The sequence below is a fragment of the Tachyglossus aculeatus genome, chromosome 10, assembly GCF_015852505.1.
Source record: "Tachyglossus aculeatus isolate mTacAcu1 chromosome 10, mTacAcu1.pri, whole genome shotgun sequence".
In the NCBI taxonomy this organism is placed as follows: domain Eukaryota; kingdom Metazoa; phylum Chordata; class Mammalia; order Monotremata; family Tachyglossidae; genus Tachyglossus; species Tachyglossus aculeatus.
Window position 1 is genome coordinate 7053659 of NC_052075.1, and position 22294 is coordinate 7075952.

Sequence of the window (22294 nt, forward strand, 5' to 3'; positions counted from 1 at the left end):
GTTTTCTAGACTGGAAGCTCATTAAGGGCAGGGAACGTTTCTGCTAACTCTGTTGTATTGCACTCTCTCAAGTGCTTAATATAGTGCTCTGCACACAGTAAGCACTCAATAAATACGATTGATTGATTTCCTATTGGAAGTCTTAGGCGGTTCACAAAGTACAGATGCTCTGAGCCTTTCTAACCAGGCTCAGAGGATACTGAGGCCCAGAAAGGTTATGAGGTATCCAAGACCATGAAGGAGCCAGTGAGAATGCTGGACTAGAACTAGATCACCTGGTCCTCGATTCAGGCACTTTCTGGTAGGCCACAGTGTCTACTTCCAGTGGGGAACTTTAAGCATAGGATAATCCCAGATCTGTCACTTGCTTGCTGTGTCATCTTGGGTAGATCACTGAGGAGCGTGACTCAGTGGAAAGAGCCCGGGCTTGGGAGTCAGAAGTCATGGGTTCTAATCCCGGCTCTGCCGCTTGTCAGCTATGTGACTTTGGGCAAGTCACTTCACTTCTCTGGGCTTCAGTTACCTCATCTGTAAAATGGGGATTAAGACTGTGAGCCCCACTTGGGACAACCTGATCACCTTGTATCCCCCCCAGTGCTTAGAACAGTGCTTCGCACATAGTAAGCCCTTAACAAATACCACCATTATTATTATTATTATTCTCTGGGCCTCAGTTACCTCATCTGTAAAATGGGGATTAAGACTGTGAGCCCATTGTGAGCAACCAGATCACCTTGTATCCTCTCCAGCACTTAGAACAGCGCTTGGCACATAGTAAGCCCTTAACAAATGCCATTATTATTATTATTATTATTTTAATGGTATTTTGGTTCCTCAGTTTTCTCATCTATAAAATGATGATGAAATTCCTGTTCCTCTTCCCACTTCAACTGGGAGTCCGTTGGGAGAGGGGGACTGGGTCTCATCTGTTTATAGTATACCTACTACATATATTATGTGTATTGTAGTATGGTGCTTCACCTCTCAGGGTCACACCTGGAGAGTTTCCAGTACTCTACTAGTCTCGACTATGGGAGGGAGAGTTAAGCAGAAGCCTACCCATTCCATTCCTAGCTTGGGCAGTGGCTAGCGAGTGGAAGGCAATGTGCTACAAGTCAAAACTCACCTGCCCTGGGCAGCGGTGTGGGAGACAGTTGGGGTGGAGACCCAGGTTTACTGCACAGAAGGAGACAATGGTAAACCGCTTCCATATTTTTACTAAGAAAACTCTATGGATGCACTACCAGAACAATTGCAAATAGAGGTGGGGCGTTCCGGGAGAGATGTGTCTATGATGTCGCTTATGGGTCGGACACGACTCGACAGCATTAAACAACAAGTATGGTGCTTGACACACAATAAGCAATTACCATGGACCTCAATTATTGTTATTAATCTGTCTACTACTGAAATCATAATCCTATTAAGTGCCTTTTTTGTGCAGAGTATTGTATGAAGCACTGTGGGAGGAATATAAATGAGCTACAGCTATGATCCCCAACAAAGAAAAGGATTGGGGTGGGGGGAATAAAATGGCAGCAGTCAACCGAAAGATTCGAGGAATGGTAGGAGGGGAGAGCAGAGAGGAGAAGGAAAAACTGGTGACCAATCATATGATCCAAGCCCAGGCCAAAAAGGTGGTTATGAGCCTATTGAAAATGGAAGTCTGCTCACTGCTGGTAGCACTTGGCTCCTTCTTCCACTTCAACAAGGTGGTCTTCCCTTCCACAGTCCAAGGAAGAGATGAGGAGCCTGCTGTCCCTCCTCCTCTCGGTCACTCCAGGGAATTTCTGGGGGTGGGCCCCGGATATGTGCAAGGGAGCAAACAGAATACCACCCTTTTGGCAATCTGTAGCGTTTTAAATGTTTTCATCTGCAAGCTGTTTCCTGCCAAGTGAAATTAAGACGTTGTTTACAAACCACTTTGTTGTTTTAAGGGCACGAACAACAGAACGAAGAGGGGAGCAATACTTTGAGCAAGGAACAGAACAAACAAATAAAATACATTTTATAACAACCAGAAGGTTCCTCTGCCATGAAAATTCTACTGAAACAATTCCAGAAGCCGTCCTAAGTTCTTTTTCATTGGAATGCCAAGTTGGGCACAGATGCTTATTTTACAGAGCCAGTATGATAAAGAAACTCACATAACCATGAACCCGTTTTTTAAAACATCTAGTGCCATTTAGGAGGCGTGTCTGAATTTTCTGCCATGGTGGAAGGTTTGATACCACAGTCTGTCAATTTGATGACTCTTTAAAGGTCCTATTGAAATTGGGAACAAGAAAGGAGAGCAGAAGAGGAAAATGTTTGTTTGACCTGGAAATATACCTCTGGCAGCTGAATTTATTCTTACATTCCCCAACACAGGTCTAGGATCCATATTGCCATAAATGGGAGTAAGATTCCTCCTGTTTTAGCCTGGCCCTTCTACTCAATCCTCAGCCCTGTTTAATCAATTATGGGGTCAGAGCAAAGAAAGAGTTTCTAATTGCTCAGTATCCAGACAGTTCAGGCACATCTCTGCCAAAAGACCTGTTCTGACTAAGCCCTCATTTCCCCTATTCATTCTTTCAATCGTATTTATTGAGCGCTTACTGTGTGCAGAGCACTGTACTAAGTGCTTGGGAAGTACAAGTTGGCAACATATAGAGAGGGTCCCTACCCAACATTGGGCTCACAGTCTAGAAGGGGGAGACAGACAACAAAACAAAACAAATTAACAAAATAGAATAAATAGAATATGTAAATATGTACAAGTAAAATAGAGTAATAAATCTGTACAAACATATATACAGGTGCTGTGGGGAGGGGAAGGAGGTAGGGCAGGGGGGATGGGAAGGGGGAGAGGAAGGAGGGGGCTCAGTCTGGGAAGGCCTCCCTATCAACCCTCCCCTCACCATCAGCTATGTACTTATTAGCTGTGAACCTCTTAAGCACATTGAAACTCCAGCCCCACAGCACCTATGTAAATACCCTGATACTCTGCCATTTTCTCTAGTCATAATTTATTTTAATGTCTGCCCACCCCTGCAGACTGGAAACCCCTCTTGGGCAGGGATAGTGTCTACCAAATTCTATGATACCGAAATCTCAAGTGCTTAATACAGTGCTCTGCATACAGTAAAAGCTCAACGAATATCACTGATTGATTGTCAGAAGAACCTTCCCTAATATTGCCTTTGCAATCCATCCTAAAAGAGCGTTCTGGGAAAACTGGGTGAGGATGGTTAGGGCTCCCTCAAGGTTGTGAGGAAATAGTATATATGTGAAAGAAATACCGCTGAGAAGAACAGGCACATTGGTGACAGATTAGATTTGGGCAGCAAATCGTAATTGTCTGCCTCCTTCATTAAGCATTCAGTGTCTGCCGAGTGGGGTATCAGGGACCGTGGGAAATTGAAAAGGAAGTAGGAGCCTCCGAGAAGCTTACGATCTAATTGACTAAATGCAAATCCAAACACAAATGAAATCAACATAGAAACATTACATAACTGTTGCACAGAGGCATATACAGAACCATAATATTTGGATTTCTCAAATTTCACTCTGGGGACCAAAAAGCCCTCTGGGTGTTTCCTGAATACACCAATCCTGCTAACTCACAGCAACTTAACACGCTGTGGTGCTGACTTCTAGGCTGGCTGTTCCTGACACTCTCTTTGTGCTAGCTAAGAAGAATGAGTTGAGAAGCATTGTGACCTAGTGGAAAGCGCATCGACCCGAGAGTCAAAGGTCCTGGGTTCTAATCCCAGCTCTGCCACTTGTCTGCTGTATGATCTTGGGCAAATCACTTAACTTCTCGGGGCCTCAAATACCTCACTTTTAAAATTGAGGATTAAGACTGTGAGCACTATGTGGAACCCAATTATCTTGTATCTACCCCAGAACTTAGTAGAGTGCTTGGCAAAAAGTAAGTGCTTAGCAGATACCATTAAATAAATTTAAAAAAACCAAAACTCGTTGAAGTGACTTTCTGCATTTCATTGCAGAAGAAACATCTGGAAGCAGAAGCCACTGTTTCCTCTGGTGTCAGAATGATATTAGTGATCTTTAGAATGAAACACCACATAAGATTTTTGACTACAGGTTGTTATACATAGATATTCATAGGTTTTCTTTGTGTCCTTAGTTTCAAGCCCAAGCGAATCAATAAATATTTCTCAAGAATGGGATCAGCTTTCTTTCTTTCTTCAAACCTTAGTGGATTGTTTCTGCTCCAATGGGAAAAGTGCCTCCATTCAGAATGGAATTTGTTCTACAGATGGGAATGATGTCCCTAAGCAGCTTAATCAAGTTGGTAGGGATTGGATGTATTTAGAGGAATTTTCATCTTTCCTCAGCAAACAGAAAGAATGAATGGTCACTGGCAATCAGCTATTATTGAGCTCCTGTTAAAATCCAGGGCATTATTCCCTCAAATTACTGTTCAGTCTGCAATCATCGTAGTTCATTTTGGTTGAAGTTCACATTTCTTCAACAGTACTCTCTTAAATGGGCAAGAAGGGTGCCATCAAGGTGTACCAAAGGAACATCTGGTCATCGCCTTCCAAAACCATGTGTTAGGATCAACTCAATCATTTGGTGACTCTTCCCGGGGAGGATCTGGGGCAGAAATGGCAATATTTCTTTCTCATCCCAGGGTCCAAAAAGCATGCTGATTAAAGACTTGAAAAACAAAATGCCTCCTTCTTCAGGTTGAAATCAATGTTTTCAGTGTAATCTTTAACGTGACAAAATGAATTCTTATCACCACAAGTTTGAAATGTCAAAATCAAGATGGATGAGCACATGACGAGCTGCTTTAATATATCATCTGTTGGGAGAGAAGTGAACTTCCCCAGCTGCAGTAATTTGTCACTTCTGCTGATAGATAGAGGACAATAAATTCTAATCTAGAATGAGATTCTCTCTGCCTCAGACCAACCAGTGAACATCTGTAATGCTTCTCCTATTCATCCTTTCCAAAGACCTGGAGCATAGATCGTTGCGTGATCTCTGGCTGCATCTTTAATAGAAATAATCAGATGGTCAATCTTCTTTAGAGCAGAGATGGAACTGGTCACTGGGGAGAGAAACTGGCTAGATGAACTTAAATCCCGTTGTTTTGCCCAAATTTCATGGTAGAGGTCAAGTAAGATGCATTTTCACCTGATGGTGGAAACAACTGCTACACAGAAGGAAGGAAACAGCACAAACACCTACTAACGTTCGGCTGACAAATCTTTGTAAAGGTCACCATTAGATTCAGTGTTTTACCTCTTTGGAAAATTCTAAATTTAGTGACAGTTACCATAGCATTATTAGTGTCATGAAAAATAGAAGTGAAAATACTCTACGTATGCTGTATGCACATTCATAGTAATGTCTGTCTCCCCATAGAGACTGTAAGCTCAGTATGGACAGAGAACATGCCTGCTAATTCTCTTGTACTCTCCCAAATGCTTACTACAATGTTTTGCACAGAGTAGGTGCTCAATAAATATGATTGATTGATATACATGTACAGCATATAAGTAGGTTGACAATGATAGAACTAAATGCATAATGCTACTTTTTTATTCTCTATACTTTTGAAAAGCTAGAAGTGCACTAAGCAAAATAATTGTAAACAAAGTACTACAGCTCCTGAGCCAAGCAGCATTCAGCATCAGACTTTTCCAGGCTTAAATGGTCTCTGAATCCCAAAGTTCCTTGATATTACTTAGTATTCCTTCAGAGTGCAGTCCATAGAGTTTATCAACTCCCTTTTTATCGACCCTTTTTTACGCTGCACATGGGTAAAATTCAAAATATGGTTGACAGTCTAAACCCAAGATGAGTTGTAGAGAGAGGAAATAATAAAAATAATAATAATGATAGTGATAGTGATATTTGTTATGTGCTTACTATGTGCTAGACACTTGACTAAGCACTAGAGTGGGTGCAAGCAAATCAGGTTGGACACAGTCCCTGCCCGATATGGAGCTCACAGTTTCAATCCCCATTTTACAGAAGAGGTAACTGAGGTATAGAGAAGTGAAGTGACTTGTCCAAGGTCACAGCAGACAAGTGACAGAGCTGAGATTAGAACCCAGGTCCTCTAACTTCCAGGCCTGTCCTCTGTCCACGAAGCCTGAAGTGAGGAGCTTCGTAGCCACAGCATCTTATGGGGAGAAGGGATAAAATTCAAGAGTTTTGAAATTGTTCTGTTCAAAATGTTCTTGGGTAAATAACCTTATTCTTCTGGGGTCACGAGTACACAGGAAAACTATATCACAATTTTTGCCTCAAATTGGGTATGCCAGCTTTCCAGTTATTGTTTGCCTTATGAAAATGGAGTTCAAGGTTGGTGGAAAAGTTACTCTTGCTCAAAGGTGATTTTAACATCATAATTTTTGGGGAAAATTTAGGCAAATATAACATGTTATTTAATTAATAGGAACTTTTAAATCTCTCTGTGTTCAGGATACTTACCACAGACTTTCCAGGTTTACTAAACACTAAAAACGGGTCCGTTCAATGAGACGGTAGCCAACCACCAGTTGACCTGAATTCTACTCTGATTGAAAGTTACATGTTTAATCCTCTTGAGACTGGTGGGTTTTAAGGATGTTAAATGAACGCAGCTACTTCTAGGATCCATTGTATTTTGTGATACACTATGTCTGGCTTCAGAAAATACCTTTCCATAATTTATCCCCGAATCTAAATGAATTCTCAAATAAAAGGATATCATATATTTATTAACATAATTTACCTCTAAGAAGTTCAGTGAATATTAAACTGGAACCATCACATCACAGTGTATATATATACACACACAACATCCTAAATAACCACAAATGGTCAACATTTTAATCTTTTAACATACTGTCAATGTTTTCTGGAAAGTATCTCACCCATCATAAGGAGGTAAAGTAATGCAAAATTTTAGAAAGAGAAAAACTTGAAGAACAGTGGGAAAATTCAGTGATTATGAAGTGCTTTCCATACTGACAGAAACATTTTAAAGCACTGCTCCATACTTGAATCAGATCTAAACATTTCAATGTCAAAGTAGTCAGTATTTTTTATTATGCTAGTGACACATTTTGTTTTTTAATTCTAAAGGAGACTGGGCATTTGCCCACTGAATCTGGGTAATAGGTCAGATTAACAATCTTCTATACACTAAGGCTTTGCAGATGTTATCGCAAGATCTCAGATTGTACTCATATTGCTGAGCAAACAGATCTAATGATCTAGAGAATATATGAACTTTGGACCTTAGTCAAGAAGACTTATGTGGAATCCAAGTTTTCAACTCCTACCTTTTTCAAAATCTTTGAAGCAGCATTTTTCAACTGCCATAAAATACTCATTTAACAAGTTATGGACCTACAATTTTACAATTTTCAGTGAGAGTACATGTGTAGAACTTTAACCTTTCAATGATCTGTCAGCAACGACGTGTTTAGGGTAGAAAAATAGAAATGAAACACCTCCCTTTCTATACATCAGCCTCTTACCATCAGATATCTCAGCACTCAAGTATTTATCTCTCATTCATTCATTCATTTTCATCTTTAACCGTTGTCTAGTCTCCCATTTTTAACTGTGGTTTATTTGTCAGTTTTTGTCTACTGTTTCCCCTTCGGACCATGAAGTCCAAGAGGGTAGGGATTGCAACATATACCTCTTTTGTGTTTTTATTCATATATTTACGTGCTTACTATTTGCCAAGCACTGTGCTAACTGCTAAGGTAGATATAAGATGTTGTGTACATGTCTTTCCTACAGTGTCCTGAAAATGGTAGGTGCTCAGTAAAGATTAATGTTACAATACTATTGATACCCCAATCAGTTTTCAATAAAACCATGAACACCAATACACTCATCGTGGGCAGAGAACATGCATACAACTCTATTTTATTATATTGTAAGAGCCCCACTTTTCCTCATCTCCCACTCCCTTCTGCATCACCCTAATTCATTCCCTTTTCTCTTCCCCCTCTCCCTACCCCCCAGCACTATGTGTATATATATATATATATCTGTAATTTTATTTATATTGATGTTTGTTTATTTGCATTTATGTCTGTCTTCCCCCCATCCCCTGACTGTGAGCTTATTATGGGCAGGGATTGTCTCTTCTTATTACTGAATTGTACTTTCCCAAGTACTTTGTACAGTGCTCTACACACAGTAAGCACTCAATAAATATGATTGAATGAATGAAATAATGAATGATTACTCTCCCACGTGCTTAAGGGCTCTGCACACAGCAAGCCCTTAGTAAAAAATATTGATTGATTAGCAATGACATTACCAGTACAAGCCAATGGTCGGTCATCAACCAGTGGCTTATATTTCAGTAAATACTGTGTACAGAGCACTGTACTAAGCACTTTGGAGAGTACACTAGAGTTGGTAGAAAGGAGCCCTGCCCATTGTCCGGTTTCCAAGAAGGATTCTTATCAGAGGGTGAGGGTCAAAGCCACTGCCATGCATGGGTTACTGGAAGTTTCAAGTCTACTGGTGCCACCTGAAGGCCTTTATAATTCAGCCATTTTGTCCCATCCCTTCAGACAGGCTCCTCATCGTAAGTGCTCTCAGTAATCCACGAGTATTGGCGAATGCGCCAGAAAATGGCATTTAAAGGGCTAGCCTGACTCAAAGACCTTGCGAGCTGTAAAATGAGGTCTGTCGGACAAAAGAGTTAAGGAAAAAATTCCTTTCCTGAAAAATTGCTGTCCAAGAGCCAGATAGCATTCTCCTGACTGGGAGCCTGCCCTCAGTGGGAGAATCCAGTGGGAACTCAGGGAAACATCCCTAAAGTGAACAAGCTGCCAAGAATCCACCGTTCAAAATGTCAGTTTCTTAAATATTGCCAGTGGCCAAGCAGATTTGATTGCCAAGAGAATGGTCTCAAAATGAAATTTTGAATTAATTACTATTAGCAGAATGAGCCGGTCAAATAGACAGGATATATTTCTTCTCCACCACCACACTTTTCCTATTTATTCCACATGCTTCAACCAATACATCAAGAGTTTCCTCTGAGGATAGAAACAAATAGCCCTTCTTAAGAGTAAATCTATGTCTGAACTACTAGGTTTCTGTGGGAAAGTAAATATTTTTAACAGGTAAAAGGGTTGTTGGAAATTTAGAAAGAACAAAAACCTTAAATACACTCTGCACATTATCTACTGCTCAACTGTTCAGCAAAATAAAATAGCTAACACATTTTAAAATAGTGTCAGAGAAGTTGAATGAGTAATTTATTTATTTTTAAAATTAGTGGACAACTTTTTTAATGGTATCTGCTTAGAACTTATTAAATAGCAGCACTGTGCTAAACGCTGGTGTAGATACCCCACGAGAAGCAGCATAGCTCAGTGGAAAGAGCCTGGGCTTTGGAGTCAGAGGTCATGGGTTCAAATCCCGGCTCTGCCACTTGTCAGCTGTGTAATTTTGGACAAGTCACTTAACTTCTCTGTGCTTCAGTTCCCTCATCTGTAAAATGGGGATTAAGACTGTGAGCCCCCCGTGGGACAACCTGATTGCCTTGTATCTCCCCCAGAACTTAGAACAGTGCTTTGCACATAGTAAGTGCTTAATAAATGCCATCATCATTATGATATAGATTTTTCAGGTTGGACACAGTTCATGTCCCAAATGGCTCTCACAGTCTTAATCCCCATTTTACAGGTGAGGTAACTGAGGCCCAGAGAAGTGAAGTGACTTGCCCATGGTCACGTAGCAGACAAGTGGAGGAGGTGGGATTAGAACCCAGGTCCTTCTGACTCCCAAGCCCATGCTCTATCCTCTAGACCAAACTGTTTCTCAACCCTTCTCTTTAGTACTCTTCCCTATGTAGAAATCATATTGATCTGGGGGTGAAATGTTCCTTGAAAAATCTTTTTAACAGGTGCTGAAATGGCCCCCAAGCTCAGATTTTACCCAGTGTCACAAAAGCAAAGTACAGTAATTTGGGGGCAGCTAGCCAGGTGACTGAGAACTGCCCAGAATCAGGCTAAGTGGGGATATTCCTGTCTCTGCTCCTCATCTGTGTGACATTAAGACATTTCTGAGTTTCAGGACCTCAGCCTCCACGTGCAGTCCAAGGCTGGAAGAAACAATCCTATTGCAAATTCATTAAGAAGGATTTATTTCCATTCCAGCTGCTCTAGGCTGAGTAAAGGGATTTGCATCCTGCAGGGGCAACTCATTATGAAATGGATTTATGCTTGGATGCAAATACTGGAAAGAGAAAATGAATTCCTAAGGACTCTGAGCTCACAGGAAAGCATGGTGGGTAAAAGGAAAGGAGAGCGATGGGTATCCTTGGTGTTGGCGTCCTCCTGCAAATTCCTTTTCCCATCTTCACTGTCCTCAAGCTAGATTGGAAACTCTTTGAAGGCAGGGCTCTTGTCTCCTAACTCTACTGTACTTTCTGAAGGGCTCAGGAGTGGGTTCTGCACAGATAAACTGAGAAACAGCATGGCCTAGCAGGAAGAGCACTGGGGCTGGGAGTCAGAGGACCTGGGTTCTAATCCCGGCTCTGCCAATTACTTGCTGTGTAACCTCAGGCAAGTCACTTAACTTCTCTGTGCCTCAGTGCTCCCGTTCTCCCACCTACTTAGACTGGGAGCCCCAAATAATAAAATAGAGTTGGTAGACAAGATCCCTGCCCACAAGGAACTGACAGTCTATGCATTAAGGTATGAGGGAGAGAAGAGGGGAATGGAAACTGGGCCATTTGTTTCTGTTTTTGGTGTTCCTGGGACTAGTGCTTTCTCAGGATTTCACAGTATGACATGATAGGCCCAGAGCTACCTTGAACCCTAATGAAACAGGAGAATTTGTTGGCTTGGAAGGTAAGCAGGGACACACAGAGAAGCAGCTTCACCTAGTGGAAAGAGCATGGGGCTGGGAGTCAAAGCACCTGGGTTCTAATTCCTGCTCTGTCTCATGTCTGCTGTGTGACCTTTGGCAAATGGCTTAACTTCTCCGTGCCTCAGTTACCTCCTTTGAAAAATGGGGATTAAATACTCCTTCCTACTTAAACCGTAAGCCCCAACAGGGCAGGGACTGTGTTTGAACAGATTAACTTGTATCTACCTCAGGGCTTAGAATAATGCTTCTAGACTGTGAGCCTGTTGTAGGGTAGGGACCGTCTCTATATGTTGCCAACTTGTACTTCCCAAGCTCTTAGTACAGTGCTCTGCACACAGTAAGCGCTCAATAAATACGATTGAGTGAATGAATGTATCTGCACACAGTAAGCGCTCAATAAATACGATTGAGTGAATGAATGTATGCTTTCCACAGAGTAAGCGCTCAACAAATATTATTATTTTTATTATTAATAATAATATTAAGACCCTGAGGGACTTTAGAGGTACTGCAGTGCCCCCTTGTGTCCCAACTGGGTGCCCGTGTAGAATGCAGCAATGGCCTCTACAAGATATTGTGCATCTTTAACAGTTTGCAAGTGGGGAGCAGTAGGAATGAAGTCCTAAAAATGAATTCAACCACTGGATACAGAGTAGAAGTCTGGCTGAGAATAACGTGATTCACCAAAAGCAATTTAGTCTCAACTTTGGGAAATCCTTCCAAGAGTGAAATGTTAGAACTTGGGACTCCAAAATGACCAAATCGACAACCCAAATGTGAGGTAGGTAGGTCTCGGCAACCACAGTTTGGTCATATTCTCAGTTTATGTAACCCCTGGGGAGGGAGTCCTTCCCTAAATTTACTCAAAATGAAATTCTTCTTTGTGGAAATTGTAGTAGAAATATGTTAAACTCCTTGCCCAAGGCTACACAACGAGCCAGTTCCGAAACTGGGATTTGCATTTCTATTTCTTATTCTCAATCCTACATTCAATTCAGTGGATACTCCATTTCTTTGACAATTTTCCAAGGCTAGTGGTAAAGAGAGAGGATATATGAAGCCAGAGTATACAGCTGTATATTCTCTGATCCTGTATAATATGCATGTGGTTACTGGTTTGGTTTTTATCAATTTACTCATGGAACGCTTCCTGGGCACTTGCACCAAGATTATTCACAATTTACCCAAGGTGTTTATATTATTTGTTTTCAAGACAAATCTAATAAAGGCATTTTAATCAGTTTCTGTTATAATCTTAGGAGAGCTTTGTTAAATAAAAAGGGGTCTTTGACTCTGGCCTCTTTTTTAAAGACATTAGAAATCTTTCTGGAAAGCAAACAGAATCCTGGCTGAATGGATTTTTGCAGCTCGGATGATGAAAATGGGCTCAACATGAAATTCCTGATCACTCATTAGCTGCAAAGCCCGCTTTTCTTCCTCTAACCTCAGAGTTTGACTGGAAGTGCTCTAAGTCTTCTCAAAGAATTCAGAGAAGAGCCCTAAATGAAATCCCTTGTTGGGTAGGGACTGTCTCTATCTGTTGCCAAACTGTACTTTCCAAGCACTTAGTACAGTGCTCTGCACACAGTAAGCGCTCAATAAATATGATTGAATGAATGAATGAATGAAATTCCTCTATCAAATCTGTTGTGCGGTAGTGTCCCGAAAGAGATGTTCCAAAATGTAAACTCAGAAGCCTATTATGAAAATCTCAAAAGTCATTTACAGTTAATATAGCCATATTCTCTGCGTAAGGATGCTCAAAAGTCAAATCATATAAGGCCTGGACAGTAGAGTTTATAAATCACCCAGTGATATCTGATTCATTCAATCATTCATTCATTCAATTGTATTTATTGAGTGCTTACTGTGTGCAGAGCACTGTACTAAGCGCTTGGGAAGTACAAGTCGGCAATATATAGAGATGGTCCCTACCCAACAATGGGCTCATAGTCTAGAAGGGGGAGACAGACAACAAAACAAAGTATGTAGACAGGTGTCAAAACCGCTAGAATAAAGATTCAACAAGAATAGTTTAAAGAAAACAAAACAAAAAATTGAATTCTACTTGTGGTGGGATAACTTAAAGGAGCTTTTGTCACAAAATCAGTCCTTCGTCTGTTCACTTTCAGGCCTAAGTCTGGTTCTGAGACAAAGGAGAATATTTCTACTTCCTTTTAGATCCTGGACTCTGAGGTTAGGGTTGAGAGGTTCTGAACAGCTGTTTAAATGATAAAGGTGATTATTAAATACCTACTATGCACTGAGCATCGTTCCTAGGTTCTGGGGGAAGTACAAATCATAATAATGATAGTAATAATAATTGTGGTATTTGTAAAGTGGTTAGTATTTGCCAAGCACTGGACTGAATACTGGGGTAGGCACAAGATAGTGAGGTTGGACTCAGCTCCTGTCCCCCATGAGTGCTTACTGTGTGCAAAGCATTGTACTAAGCGCTTGGGAGAGTACAGTAGAACAATAAACAGATACATTCCCCAGCCACAGTGAACTTACAGGCTAAATAGGAGAGGATATAGATATCTAGAAAATGGAAAGTTCGTAAACAGTAGGAGCTAATATTATTGGAGGGAGGAGAGGAGGATTCAATTACTATAGCATTGGTCACTGGACTTTTCACCGTATTTTGATGTTCTCTTCTGCACACCCTGGGGAAAAACTTCCCCTTATTTTGGATCTTCAGTTGCAGTTCATAGTCTCCCTCCCTTCTGTGTCTCCTATGCATTTGGATCCATGTTTCCTAAGTACTGTGATACTTACCCCACTCCCACAGCACTTATACTCCATTCTTTCCCCTATCAGTAACTTATAATAATAACCATGCTAATTAGGGTATTTGTTAAGCGCTTACTGTGTGCCAGGCACTGTACTAAGTGCTGGGATGGATACAAGGAAATCGGGTTGGACACGGTTCCTGTCCCACCTGGGGGTCACAGTCTCAATCCCCACTTTAAAGATGAGATAACTGAGGCAAAGAGAAGTGAAGTGACTCGTCCAAGGTCACCCAGCAGACAAGTGGCGGAGCTGGGATTAGAGCCCATGACCTCGTGATTCCCAGGCCCGTGCTCTATCCACTAGGCCGTGTCTGTCTTCCCTACTAGATTGTGAACTCCTCCAGGGCAGGGAGTGGTTATACCAACTTTAAAGTACTCACTAAGGAGGCACTGGATAAATACCGCTGTTGGACATCGTCAAAATGAAGTTAATGAAATGTGACAGAAAAATTTCATCTTTCTGAAAAAGGAGATTAGGAATAAGCTAGTCATGTGTTGGGACATGAAGGTTTGACTTTGGCCAAATGGGTTTAACTCAATTCTTTTTATTAACTGTTGGAGAGTGTGGTACAAGCTAATTTATTTTGTGAATTTCTATTCCCACTGTGAGAGTCCATTTTTCCCTTGTAATATACTTTAATCTTTCGGCCCTGTTTTTGTCGGTAGTATTAACGGCTTTGTCTGATATGAAATTACCTTCTTTTACTGGGCCTGTTCTTTTCAGGAACTTGAAAAAGGTAATGCTCTATAATAAAATAAAATAACCCATTTTTAATGATTCTCTTCTTTGTTGGTTGTGTTGCTCTCTGGTGACCATTACAGGTGGTTATTTGATTGAACCTTTTCCAGACCCTCAAAAAAGCTATTTGAATTGTGACCTGAGCGTTAAAATGGAAATGGTCGGATTATACTATTCCAAAGTGTTTTGAAACACATATAAAAATTCCTTGAGGTTTATATGGTGCTTTTATTTTCCAAAGAGTTTTCATATTTCTTAGCTAACCTTTGTGCTTTTAACATCCCAGTGAGGCAGGGAGAGGCTTGCATTATTATCTCCATTTCAAAGATGGGGAAACTGCAGAGAAATGTTTTGCTCTAGCAGGCCAAGGTCAGAGCTTGGAGTAGAAACACCAAGGCATGTTGCTTCATCTTGCACTTACTTTAAAAGACACAAGTGAAGACAATTCATCAACATTCCTTGCTGATGACTATTTCAACTTTTAAATGAATGATTAAAAGTGCTGGTAACAGAGAAGATTTTCACAAAGGATGAATGTCTTATATTTCTCCTAAATGAATAATGCATAAATGTATTTTCTTCTCCATCTAAGTAATATCTTTTTACATTTGTAGGTTGCTGTTTGGTCTCACCTTCAATTGTAGACTACCCCTGCATTGATATTTTGGTTTCTTTAATTTCCTCATAATAATCCTTTTTATTATCCTTTTTTCTTTGCCCTTTTTGGTAGTCTTTCCAATTTATAAACATCTTTCTGCTTCTGAGGTATCTGGATTTAGAGCTGAATTTATTGCTGCAGATATTATACAAGCTTTCTCAGCAGAGAGTTTATCATTTTCCGTTTCAGCCCACGATATGATCATGATCGCTTCTTGTGACCATTCCAAAACAATATCAACCTATGTAACTAGCATTTTTACTGCACTGGAAACATAAATCTCATTTACCATCTACAATTCCCCTCGATATGTTAGGCCATTGTTTCTTCCACATTGCTCTCGCCTGCTTTTCCTCTGTTTTTGCTATCGGCCAGTGAACCGCACAAAGTTAATGAAATGGAAGTCATCTCCCCTTGGAGACTACTTGATTCTTTTACTGTTGAATCTCTCTATTGTATGCATTAGGTTTTCTTGTGAGAGTGTTGGGAATATGGTTTACATATTTGGTATAGTAGGTAAGATTCTTTACGCTACAGTCTACAGAAAATAAATAAAAAACTGGGAAATTCAGAGAGGGGAGAAAATTCACGGCGGTGGTCCACCACAAAAGGCCCCAAGTGGGTAGCTGAATAAAAGAAAGCCAGTAGACAGGGAAGAGAAGATAATAAGCCAGTGGAATTCCCTGTCCCTCCTTAAACCAAACCACAAGTACCCTCCACTTTCCTCTCACCACCCTCATCCCGATACATTTTAAACCAACCAGGTCAACAGGGATCCTCAGAAGGGAACAGTATGACCGGGGGACCTTGGAGAGGAAGACAAAAGAAGCATGAGACCCATGATTAGGGTATTTGCTAAGCACTTACTATGTGTCAACCGATGTACTGAACGTTGGGCTAGATACAGGATAATCAGGTAGAACACAGTCCGTGTCCCACATGGGGCTCACAGTCTAAATAAGAGGAAGAATGGTATTTAATCCCCATTTTACAGAAGCTAAGTGAATTGCCTATGGTCACACAGCAGGCAAGTGACAAAGTGAGGATTAGAACTCAGGTCCTCCTTCTCCGAAGCCAAGATCTCTTTCCACTAGACCAAGGTGTTTCTCTACACCAAATGCCATTGAGAAAGCCCAGAGACGTTTTGGTGGTTACAGAAGCGGTGAGGCTGCTTGTTCATTTCACCCGAGACAAAGCAGCTACCATGAAAACAGAGGATAGTGCCGCAGGGAGGGGACAAAGAATGGGGAGCAACACAATAGCTACCTTAGTTTTGTTGGACTCCCTCAATCAGTGATATTTATTGAGCACTCATTGTGTGCAGAGCTCTGTTCCAAGTTCTTGGGAGAGGACAACCCTCTGTTGGGTAGGGACTGTCTCTATATGTTGCCAACTTGTACTTCCCAAGCGCTTAGTACAGTGCTCTGCACACAGTAAGCGCTCAATAAATACGATTGATGATGATGATGATGACAATACAACAGAGATGGTAGGCATGTTTCCTGTCCACACATTCCCTCTTACCTTTATCCTGACACTCAGAACTCTGCTGTGGATATGGAGGTGTAATCACCAGCACGGGCTTTGGAGTCAGAGGTCACGGGTTTGAATCCCGGCTTTGCCAATTGTCAGCTGTGTGACTTTGGGCAAGTCACTTAACTTCTCTGGGCCTCAGTTACCTCATCTGGAAAATGGGGATTGAGCCCGGGAGCCCCCCGTGGGACAACCCGATCACCTTGTAACCTCCCCAGTGCTTAGAACAGTGCTTTGCACATAGGAAGCACTTAATAAATTCCATTATTATTCTTACTATAATTATTTAAGAGAGAGTGAAAGAAGCTAAACTGGAGAAATTGAGGAAGAAAGAAGCAAGCTATATATTTTGCGGGGGTGGAGGGGGTGATTTTAAAAATGTTATTCCCGTGATTTAATTCAGGAAACTTGACAGTAACCTAGACAAGGAATTTCAAGTGGTTCTGAGGCCAGACTGAAGAGATCAGAGCTTTTAAGTGCACTGAGAGGGGATATGATTGAGGAAGTATAAAACCATGAAAAATGTGGACAGAGGAAACAGCAATCTTTGTTCACTAAATTCCCCAAACACCAGAAGCAAAGAAGTACCCGCTGAAGCTGTTGAGTGAAAACTAAAATAGCAAACAGTGTAAAATGTAGGCAATCTATTTTCTCAGAAAGTTGCCTAGGCCAAAATATCAGTACATTCAAGAAAAGTTTGGACATCTTCATAGACGAGAGTTTTATAATGGGCTACCAGAGAAATATCAGGCTGGGGGTACAAAAAATTAGGGGTGTTAAAATAGTAGATGGTACATATGTCCAAGGAGGGCAGCTACTCACTGTTTCTCATAATAATAATAATGGCATTTATTAAGCGCTTACTGTGTCCAAAGCACTGTTCTAAGCACTGGGGAGGTTACAAGGTGATCAGGTTGTCCCACGGGGGGCTCACAGTCTTAATCCCCATTCTACAGATGAGGGAACTGAGGCACAGAGAAGTGAAGTGCACATAGTAAGCACTTAATAAATGCCATTATTATTATTATTATTATTGTTATTTAAGGCTTCCTGAGGCTCTGCTATCATTCCAGAAAGAGGACATGTGATGATGACTGCACTCTGTAAACACAAGCACACAGACAATGGCATGGAGGTGGTTAGAAAGCACTCATTGGAATGAGCAAAGCACTATGGATGGACAGTTTGTCTGAAAAAGATGAGGGTTTGATAACAGTCCACTCTTGGCCAACCTTATGCCCCATGTTTATCGAGCGCTTACTGTGTGCAAAGCACTGTACTAAGCACTTGGGAGAGTACAACAACAAACAGATACATTCCTGCCCACAATGAACTCACAGTCTTTAAGTATAGACAGATGTAAATATAAATAAATAAATTGATAAGCAAATCTATTCTCCTTCATGAGTACCTAAAAAAGACCGTTAGATTTGGTCACCTGGTTGCCAGGATCATTTTTCTGCAAAACACTTCAGTCCAAGTTTCCCCACTCTTCAAGAGTCTCCACTGGCTTCCCATCTACCTCCTTATCCAACAGAGACTCCTACCATACTTCCCTGATTTCCTACTTCAACCCAGGCAGCACATCTCGCTCCTCTAATTCATTCATTCATTCATGCATTCATTCTATCAATCGTATATATTGAGTGCTTACTGTGTGCAGAGCACTGTACTAAGCACTTGGGAAGTACAAGTTGGCAACATACAGAGACGGTCCCTACCCCGGCCCACGTCCTTCCCCTCGCCTGGAATGCTCGCCCTCCACACATCCACCAAGCTAGCTCTCTTCCTCCCTTCAAAGCCCTACTGAGAGCTCACCTCCTCCAGGAGGCCTTCCCAGATGGAGCTCCCTTTCTCCTCTCCTTCTCCCTATCCCCCCCACCTTACCTCCTTCCCCTCCCCACAGCACATGTGTATATATTTGTACAGATTTATTACTCCATTTATTTTACTTGTATGTATTTACTATTCTATTTATTTTGTTAATGTTGTACATATTTATTCTATTTATTTTATTATGTTAATATGTTTTGTTTTGTTCTCTGTCTCCCCCTTATAGACTGTGAGCCCACTGTTGGGTAGGGACCATCTCTATATGTTGCCAACTTGTACTTCCCAAGCGCTTAGTACAGTGCTCTGCACACAGTAAGCGCTCAATAAATACGATTGAATGAATGAATGAATGGATATAGCTTTAATTCTATTTGTTCTGACAATTTTGACATGTGTCTACGTGTTTTGTTTTGTTGTCTGTCTCCCCCTTCTAGACTGTGAGCCTGTTGTTGGGTAGGGACCGTCTCTATATGTTGCCGATTTGTACTTCCCAAGTGCTTAGTACAGTGTTCTGCACACAGTAAGCACTCAATAAATACAATTGAATGAATGAATGAATGGGCTCACAGTCTAGAAATGACAAGTATCTCAAGGTAACCCCATCTCGTCTAACTCACTACTGACCCTTCGCCCTCATCCTGCCTCTGGCCTGAAACACTCTCACTCTTCACATCCGACAGATGACGACTTTCCCCAGCTTCAAGCCAAGAGGTCTTCTTAGATTAAGCCCTCATTTCCTCTTCTCCCACTCTCTTCTATATCACCCTTGCACTTGGATTTGCATCCATTATTCACCCTCCTTCACTCATTCATTAAACTGTATTTATTGAGCACTTACAGAGCACTGTACTAAGCTCTTGATAAGTATTTGTTAAGTGCTTACTATGTGCAAAGCACTGTTCTAAGCACTGGGGAGGATACAAGGCGATCAGGTTGTCCCATGTGGGGCTCACAGTCTTAATCCCCATTTTACAGATGAGATAACTGAAGCACAGAGAAGTTAAGTTACTTGCCCAAAGTCACACGGCTGACAAGCGGTGGAGCCGGGATTTGAACCTATGACCTCTGACTCCCAAGCCCGTGCTCTTTCCACTGATTCACACTGCTTCATCTCTGCAGCACTTATGTATATATCCTTAATTTATTTATTTATACTAATGACTGTCTCCCCCTCCAGACCTGAGGGCAGGAAACATGTCTACCAACTCTGTTGTATTGTACTCTCCCAAGCACTTAGTATAGTGCTCTGCACGCAATAAACACTCAGTAGATATGATTGCAACATAGTGCAGATGTGCTCGATTGAAGAAATAATTTGGGAAGTAGTCAAAACAGAGTGAACCAATCGCAGACATCCATCCCTATTCTGGCCGAAGGCTTTCCCGGTAAAACAGAAATTGGCTAGTAATCATAGTGGCTTGACCACTCGACTACTGCATCAACCTCTTTGATGACCTCTTTGCCTCCACCTTTTCCCCTCTCCAGTCTATTCTACACTCGGCTTTCTGGATCCTTTGCCTAGAAAAATCATTCTGCGCATACCTCCCCACTCCTCAGTGACCTCCTATGGCTTCCTCTCCGTACCCACGTCAAACAGAAACTGCTCACCATCCTTGAACTCCTCTCACTACAACCCAGCCCACACACCTCACTCCCCTAACACTAACCTACTTATTGTACATTTATCTTGTCTCTTTGCCATCAATGAACCCCTTGCCCAAACCCTACAGGCCTGCCTGGAATTCCCTTCCCCTTTGTAACTGACAGACCATCAGTGTCCCCATCTTCAAAGCCCTACTAGAGTCACACCTCCCCCAGGAAGTCTTCCCTGACTAACCTCTCTCCCTCACCCCAATCTCCCTCCCCTCTGTGTCACTCCTGCAAGCGAGTCCTTACAGCCTAAGCATTTTGATTTGCACTGTGCCCCTTCAGCACTACTATTTCTCTTATCAATAATTAATTTTAATGTCTGTCACTTCCACTGGATTTCAAACTCCTTGAGGGACTGTCTCTATATGTTGCCAACTTGTACTTCCCAAGCGCTTAGTACTGTGCTCTGCACACAGTAAGCGCTCAATAAATACAACTGATGATGATGATGATGATGCCTACCAACTCTATGGTACTCTACTGAGAGAAGCAGCATAGCTCAGAGGAAAGAACTTGGGCTTTGGAGTCAGAGGTCATGGGTTCAAATCCCGGCTTTGCCAACTGTCAGCTGTGTGACTTTGGGCAAGTCACTTAACTTCTCTGTGCCTCAGTTACCTCCTCTATAAAATGGGGATTAAAACTGTGAACTCCCCGTGGGACAACCTGATCACCTTGTAACCTCCCCAGCGCTTAGAACAGTGCTTTGCACATAGTAAGTGCTTAACAAATAACATCATTATTATTATTATTACTCTCCCAGGTGCTTAGTACAGTGCTTTGCACACAATAAGTGCTCAATAAATACCACTGATTAGTTGATAGCACTGTGGGAGGGAAAAATACTAGGCTGGGTGGACCATTGGTTAAATTCAATAAGGCATTTATTATATCATGAAGATTACCTGCACCCCAGAACATTTTTTGTCATTGCCCTCAACTTCGCTGGTGGCATCACTTGCTACCTGCTCCGCTCTGTCTTAATTTTGCCGGCTTAATGGCAACCAGAACCTCTGTGCTTCACTTGTAGTCGCCTTAACCCAAATTTCTATCCTCTTATCGTCCTTATCGGCAGGTGGTTTTGATTCAGGAGGTGAATAACTCTGGGGCAGGGAAGCATGTCATAAAATTGTTCAAATGCAGTATCAACACACAATGTGAACTTGAACACAAGAGACTTATTAACCACCAAGTTCCAAGACGAGCTCCCAAAAGAGTAAATAGTTGGCTTAGTCTGATTCACATCCTATGTAGGTCTCCAAAAGAATTCACTCACAGAATGGCCCTCGAGGCATGTTCCTGATTGGAGAGATTTGATACTGCAACTAAAAAGAGGTAAATATTCAGCTTTAATTTTGGAATCTTTTTTGGACAAATGCTTCTTGTAACCCAGAAGGTGGACATATTCCGCTTCAAGAACCTATCACTGCATCAGGAGATGTTTTCAAGGGTGTGTATGCAGTTTAAATCAGTATTAGGTGGACAGTTAGTGATATACGGAGTATTTCATAAAATTTAAACTACAGTGTGTGTGTTCCAACCTAAAACCAATAGGTAGTAGTCTCACCTCAGTACATTCCCTGAGAGCAAAATGTGAACAGTCCTTAAGTTGTTCACTTATCTTTTCTTCCCTCAAACATGACTTTAAGCGGCATATTTCCCAAGTTTCGTCAGTAAATTTGTCTCTCATGTTTCAAAGACTTAAATCTCTGTTCTATTAGTAAAATGGATAAGGACATATAGTATATGTAAAATTAATTCAGATAAGGATGGAGATTTGCTAGAACAATAATGAGGTAATAGTTTGTCTAATTTAATCTCGACACAGTGATATGTGACACTTTAATAATAGTGTAACATGACCTTAAAGGTTAATGATGACATATCTCATCTGAAATGACAGTTTATTCCAGTCCACTTAAAGTCAATCTTAAATATTTCTTATTAGGTTTGGGGCATAATAATGAAGAGGCAATGAAATGTTTTCTAGAATTGCAAACTCGGACCAATTAGCTCTCAAAGATGCAGGCATTGACATTACACAGGAAAAGGAAATAGATACTTTGACCTCACAGGGAAAAAACCACAGTCTGTTTCCCTACAGGTTTAGGAAGGGGTGGCAAAAGCTCCACTGAATTTGAGGCCTTTGTAGTTATAGAACACAAAAGTTTGGCAACTCTGGGGCTCCCTAAGCCACTCGGGTGAACTCAGGAAGTCCCAATCAATGTAGCA

General features: G+C 41.3%; 1 non-coding gene across 1 annotated transcript; it reads left to right on the forward strand.

Annotated features, from left to right (window-relative positions):
• The first annotated feature begins 978 nt into the window (after positions 1–978).
• Positions 979–1116, forward strand: LOC119933755. Its single transcript, XR_005452628.1, has one exon. It is a non-coding gene; the product is annotated as a small nucleolar RNA SNORA7 (small nucleolar RNA).
• The last annotated feature ends 21178 nt before the right edge of the window (positions 1117–22294 follow it).